This window comes from Eschrichtius robustus, chromosome 7 (genome assembly GCF_028021215.1).
Source record: "Eschrichtius robustus isolate mEscRob2 chromosome 7, mEscRob2.pri, whole genome shotgun sequence".
NCBI classification, from domain to species: Eukaryota; Metazoa; Chordata; class Mammalia; order Artiodactyla; family Eschrichtiidae; genus Eschrichtius; species Eschrichtius robustus.
Window position 1 is genome coordinate 8,038,671 of NC_090830.1, and position 7,475 is coordinate 8,046,145.

The window sequence follows — 7,475 nt, forward strand, 5'->3', positions numbered from 1 at the left end:
GTTTTACCATGAGCAGCAAGAAGAAGCAAGGATGCATATTCAACACTTTGCTTAAAAATCTCTTCAGCTAAATATCCAAGTTTATTACTTACAAATTCTGCTCTTCAACAACTGTAAGACACAATTCAGTTAGACTTTTTTGGCCACAATATAACAAAGGTCTCTTTTTACTCCAGTTTCCAAGAACATTTTCCTTATTTCCTTCTGAGCCTTCAATGACAACACCTTTAATGTTCATATTTCTACCAACATTCTATTATGATATGTGTATTCTGTAAGATGATAGAGTCTTTCTCTACTGTGTTCTTCACTTCCTCCTGAGCCCTCACTGGCAGAGTCTTTAACATCCATATTTCTATCAATCTATTCAGGCAGGGAGGGGACTGGGCTTGGCTGCGTGAAGACAGCCTGAAGGGGGCTAGTGCACCACAGCTAGCCAGGAGGGAGTCCTGGAAGAAGTCTGGACCTGCCAGAGAGGCAAGAAACCACTGTTTTGGGGTGCACGAGGAGAGGGGATTCCTGCTCCGTGTGCCCACAGAACGCAGAGCACTGCCCAAATGAGCTTCAGAGACAGGTGCGAGCCACGGCTATCAGCTCGGACCCCAGGGTTGAGCATGAACCGCTAACGCTGCCACCGCTGCCACCAAGAATCCTGTGTGCAAGCGCAGGTCACTACCCACACCCTGGCAGCACGCCACTGCCAGGGTCCCGTGACCCAGGGACAACTTCCCCGGGAGAACACAGGGTGCACTTCAGGCTGTTGCAGTGTCATGCTGGCCTCTGCCACTGCAGGCTCAGCCTGCATTCCAATTATGACTACCGTAACCCTCCCCTCCCAGCCTGAGTGAGCAAGAGAGCCCTAATCAGCTGCTGTTTTAACCCCGTCCTGTCTGGATGGGGAACAGACGCCTGAGGGAGGCCTACACGCAGAAGTGGGGCCAAAACCAAAGCTGAACCCCAGCAGCTGTGCGAACAGAGAAGAGGAAGGGAAATTTCTCCATGCAGCCTCAGGAGCAGCGGATTAAATCCCCGCAATCGACTTGATAAACCCTGCATGTGTGGAATACCTGAATAGACAACGAATGGTCCCAAAATTAAGGCGGTGGAGGTTGGGAGCAACTGTAGACTTGGGATTTGCTTTCTCCATCTGATTTGTTTTTGGTTTTCTGCTTATCTTAGTTTAGTTTTTAGTGCTTGTTATCATTGGTGGATTTGTTTATTGGATTGGTTGCTCTCTTCCTTTTTTTTTTTTAACTTAAAAAATTTTTTTTTTCCTTTTTTCTCTTTTTGTGTGTATGTATATCTTTCTTTATGTGATTTTGTCAGTTTAGGTTTGGTTTTACCATTTGTCCTAGGGTTCTGTCTGTTCTTTTTTGTTTGTTTTTTCCTTTTTATGAGTGTGTGTGTATGTTTCTTCTTGGATTTTGTCTGTTTAGTTTTGCTTTTACCATTTGGTTAGGGGTTCTATCTGTTCGGTATTTTTTTTTCCCTTCCTTTTCTTCTGAGCTGTGTGGCTAGCAGGGTCTTGGTGCTCCAGCTGGGTGTTGGGCCTGAGCCTCCAAGGTGAGAGAGACGAGCCTAGGACATTGGACCACCAGAAACCTCCCGGCCCCGCATAATATCAATCAGTGAGAGCGCTCCCAGAGATCACCATCTCAACACTAAGACCCAGCTCCACCCAACGGCCAACAAGCTCCAGTGCTGGACGCCCCATGCCAAACAACTAGCAAGACAGGAACACAACCCCACCCATTAGCAGAGAGCCTGCCTAAAGTCATACTAAGTTCACAGACACCCCAAAACTGACCACCGAACACGGCCCTGCTGACCAGAAGAACAAGATCCAGCCCCAACCACCAGAGCACAGGCACCAGTCTCCTCCACCATGAAGCCTACACAAGCCACTGAACCAACCTCACCCACTGGGAGCAGACACCAAAAATAATGGGAACTGTGAATCTGCAGCCTGCGAAAAGGAGACCTAGATTCTCTAGAAGGGATCAATTACAGAATAACTGAGGCAGAAGAACGGATAAGTGACCTGGAAGATAAAATAGTGGAAATAACTATGTCTCCTGTGTAGGCTTGTTGTGTAGGCTTCCTGGTGGAGGGGACTGGTGCCTGTGTTCTGATGGATGAGGCTGGATCTTGTCTTTCTGGTGGGCAGGTCCATGCCTGGTGGGACCTAATGAAACTTAAAAGCTTTTGCACAACAAAGGAAACCATAAACAAGACGAAAAGACAACGCTCAGAATGGGAGTTTTGTTTTTTTTTATTAAAAAAAAAGTTATTAAAATAAAAAAACAAAAAATAATCATTAAACAAATTTTTTAAAGTAATTTAAAAAACGATAGAACAACCAAAGCAAAAAACAAATACACCAGTGATAACAAGAGCTGAAAACTATACTAAAAAAAAAAAAAAGAACGGACAGATAGAACCCTAGGACAAATGGTAAAAGCAAAGCTATACAGACAAAGTCACACACAGAAGCATACACATACACACTCACGAAAAGAGAAAAAGGAAAATATATATATATATATATTGTTGCTCCCAAAGTCCACCTCCTCAATTTGGGATGATTTGTTGTCTATTCAGGTATTCCACAGATGCAGGGTACATCAAGTTGACTGTGGAGATTTAATCCACTGCTCCTGAGGCTGCTGGGAGAGATTTCCCTTTCTCTTCTTTGTTTGCACAGCTCCTGGGATTCAGCTTTGGATTTGGCCTTGCCTCTGTGTGTAGGTCGCCTGAGGGTGTCTGTTCTTCGCTCAGACAGGACGGGGTTAAAGGAGCAGCTGCTTCGGGGGCTCTGGCTCACTCAGGCCGGGGGGAGGGAGGGGTATGCAGTGCGGGGCGAGCCTGGGCTGGCAGAGCCCAGCGTGACGTTGCACCAGCCTGAGGCGTGCCGTGTGTTCTCCTGGGGAAGTTGTCCCTGGATCGCGGGACCCTGGCAGTGGCGGGCTGCACAGGCTCCCGGGAGGAGAGGAGTGGATAGTGACCTGTGCTTGCACACAGGCTTCTTGGTGGCTGTAGCAGCAGCCTTAGCGTCTCATGTCCGTCTTTGGGGTCCGTGCTGATAGCCACGGCTCACGCCCGTCTCTGGAGCTCCTTTAAGCAGCGCTCTTAATCCTCTCTCCTCGCGCACCAGGAAACAAAGAGGCAAGAAAAAGTCTCTTGCCTCTTAGGCTGATCCAGACCTTTTCCTGGACTCCCTCCCGGCTAGCTGTGGTGCACTAGCCCCCTTCAGGCTGTGTTCATGCAGCCAACCCCAGTCCTCTCCCTAGGATCCGACTGAAGCCGGAGCCTCAGCTCTCAGCCCCCACCTGCCCTGGTGGGTGAGCACACAAGCCTCTCGGGCTGGTGACTGCTGGTCGGCACCGATCTTCTGTGCAGGAATCTCTCCGCTTTGCCCTCTGCACCCCTGTTGCTGCACTCTCCTCCGTGGCTCCGAAGCTTCCCCCCTCCGCCACCTGCAGTCTCCGCCTGCAAAGGTGCTTCCTAGTGTGTAGAAACCTTTCCTCCTTCACAGCTCCCTCCCACTGGTGCAGGCAATCTACAGATTCAATGCAATCCCTACCAAACTACCACTGGTGTTTTTCACAGAACTAGAACAAAAAATTTCACAATTTGTGTGGAAACACAAAAGACCCCGAATAGCCAAAGCAATCTTGAGAAAGAAAAACGGAGGTGGAGGAATCAGTCTCCCGGACTTCGGACTATACTACAAAGCTACAGTAATCAAGACAGTATGGTACTGGTACAAAAACAGAAATATAGATCAATGGAACAGGATAGAAAGCCAAGAGATAAACCCATGCACATATGGTCACCTTATCTTTGGTAAAGGAGGCAAGAATGTACAATGGACAAAAGGCAGCCTCTTCAATAAGTGGTGCTGGGAAAACTGGACAGCTACATGTAAAAGAATGAAATTAGAACACTCCCTAACACCATACACAAAAATAAACTCAAACTGGATTAAAGACCTAAATGTAAATCCAGACACTATCAAACGCTTAGAGGAAAACATAGGCAGAACACTTTATGACATAAATCACAGCAAGATCCTTTTTGACCCACCTCCTAGAGAAATGGAAATAAAACCAAAAATGGGACCTAATGAAACTTCAAAGCTTTTGCACAGCAAAGGAAACCATAAACAAGACCAAAAGACAACCCTCAGAATGGGAGAAAATATTTGCAAATGAAGCAACTGACAAAGGATTAATCTCCAAAATTTACAAGTAGCTCATGCAGCTCAATATCAAAAAACAACCCCATCCAAAAATGGGCAGAAGACCTAAATAGACATTTCTCCAAAGAAGATATACAGATTGCTAACAAACACATGAAAGAATGCTCAACACATCATTAATCATTAGAGAAATGCAAATCAAAACTACAATGTGATATCATCTCACACCGGTCAGAATGGCCATCATCAAAAAATCTACAAACAATAAATGCTGGAGATGGTGTGGAGAAAACAGAACCCTCATACACTGTTGGTGGGAATGTAAATTGATACAGCCACTATGGAGAACAGTATGGATGTTCCTTAAAAAACTAAAAATAGAACTACCATATGACCCAGCAATCGCACTACTGGGCATATACCCTGAGAAAACCATAATTCAAAAAGAGTCATGTACCACAATGTTCATTGCAGCTCTATTTACAATAGCCAGGACATGGAAGCAACCTAAGTGTCCATCAATAGATGAATGGATAAAGAAGATGTGGCACATATATACAATGGAATATTACTCAGGCATAAAAAGAAACGAAATTGAGTTATTTGTAGTCAGGTGGATGGACCTAGAGTCTGTGATACAGAGTGAAGTAAGTCAGAAAGAGGAAAAGAAATACTGTATGCTAACATATATATATGGAATCTAAAAAAAAAAAAAAGGACATGAAGAACCCTAGGGGCAAGACGGCAATAAAGATGCAGACCTACTAGAGAATGGACTTGAGGACAGGAGGAGGGGGAAGGGTAAGCTGGGACAAAGTGAGAGAGTTGTAGTGTATTTACGGACATATATACACTCCCAAATGTAAAATAGATAGCTAGTGGGAAGCAGTCACATAGCACAGGGAGATCAGCTCAGTGCTTTGTGACCAACTAGAAGGGTGGGATAGGGAGCGTGGGAGGGAGGGAGATGCAAGAGGGAAGAGATATGGGGATATATGTATATGTATAACTGATTCATTTTGTTATAAAGCAGAAGCTAACACACCATTGTAAAGCAATTATACTCCAATAAAAATGTTATTAAAAAAAAAAGAATGAAATTAGAACACTTCCTAACACCATACACAAAAATGAACTCAAAATGGATTAAAGACCTAAATGTAAGGCCAGACACTATCAAACTCTTAGAGGAAAGCATAGGCAGAACACTCTATGACATAAATCACAGCAAGATTCTTTTTGACCCACCTCCTAGAGAAATGGAAATAAAAGCAAAAATAAACAAATGGAACCTAATGAAACTGAAAATCTTTTGCACAGTAAAGAAAACCATAAAACAAGATGAAAAGACAACGCTCAGAATGGGAGAAAATATTTGCAGACGAAGCAACTGACAAAGGATTAATCTCCAAAATATACAAGGCGCTCTGCAGCTCAATATCAAAAAAACAAACAACCCAATCCTAAAATGGGCAAAACACCTAAGTAGACATTTCTCCAAAGGAGATATACAGATCGCCAGCAAACACATGAAAGGATGCTCAACATCTAATCATTAGAGAAATGCTAATCAAAACCATAATGAGGTATCACCTCACAGTGGTCAGAATGGCCATCATCAAAACATCTACAAACAATAAATGCTGGAGAGGGTGTGGAGAAAAGGGAACCCTCTTGCACTGTTGGTGGGAATGTAAATTGTTACAGCCATTATGGAGAACAGTATGGAGGTTCCTTAAAATACTAAACATAGAACTACCATGTGACCCAGCAATCCCACTACTGGGCATATACCCTGAGAAAACCATAATTCAAAAAGAGTCATGTACCACAATGTTCATTGCAGCTCTATTTACAATAGCCAGGACACGGAAGCATCGTGTCTATCGACAGATGAATGGATAAAGATGTGGCACATATATACAGTGGAATATTACTCAGCCATAAAAAGAAATGAAATTGAGTTATTTGTAGTGAGGTGGATGGACCTAGAGACTGTCATACAAAGTGAAGTAAGTCAGAAAGAGTAAAACAAATACTGTATGCTAACACATATATATGGTATCAAAATAAAATGTTTCTGATGAACCTAGGGGCAGGACAGGAATAAAGATGCAGACGTAGAGAATGAACTTGAAGACATGGGGAGGAGGAAGGGTAAGCTGGGACAAAGTGAGAGAGTGGCATTGGCATATATACACTACCAATGTAAAATAGGTAGCTAGTGGCAAGCAGCAGCATAGTGTTTTGTCACTAGACCACAAAGCATCAGCTCGGTGCTTTGTGACCACCTAGAGGGGTGGAATAGGGAGGGTGGTAGGGAGACACAAGAGGGAGGGGCTATGGCAATATATGTATACATATAGCTGATTCACTTTATTATACAGCAGAAATTAACACAACATTGTAAAGCAATTATACTCCAATAAAGATGTTAAACATCTAGATTTTTCAGTCAGGTCCATCATTTCTGTTGTTTTTATTATCATTTTTATCATCTGCCCACTACCCAATTCTGAAGCTTCTTCCACATTTTTAGGTATTTGATACAGTAGCATCTCACTTCCCAGTACCAAAATCTATTTTAGTTTCCATGCTGCTATAAGAAATTACCACAAACTTAGTGGCTTAATAAAACAACAGATTTTTTTTCCTTGTAGTTTTGCAGGCCAGAAGTCCTAAGTAAGTATCACTGAGCTTATATACTCCTTATAACAAGGAGTTATAATAATGACAAATGTATATGTTTCTAATAAAATAACCTTAAGATATTTAAAGTATGTATTGTCAAACCTAAAAGGAGAAATAGATAAATCTAAAATCATACTTGGAGATTTTAATAAATACCTTTCAGTAACTAATAAAACACTCAGAAAAAGTACTTGTAATAATATCCAAGTTATTAGTAACATTATTAACAAATTTGACCTATTTAACAAAAATAGAACATCGCACCGAAGAATGAAAAAATACATATTATTTTCAAGTACACATAAAACATTTACCAAAATTTATCATTTGCTGGACTATAAATAATTCTCTATTATTTCAGTCAAACAAGATATAGTTTCAGTTATATATAAGTAAACTGGAAATAGGCAACCACAGATTATGAGAAATTCCTGATATTTGGAAATTAAGCATATACTTTTATATATCCCATGAGCAAAAGATAAATCATTGAATGACTTATCATTGAAATTGATAAAATATTTTGAACTGAATGATATTGGAACAACATGCCAAAACTTGTATGATGCAGCTTAGTATTTCT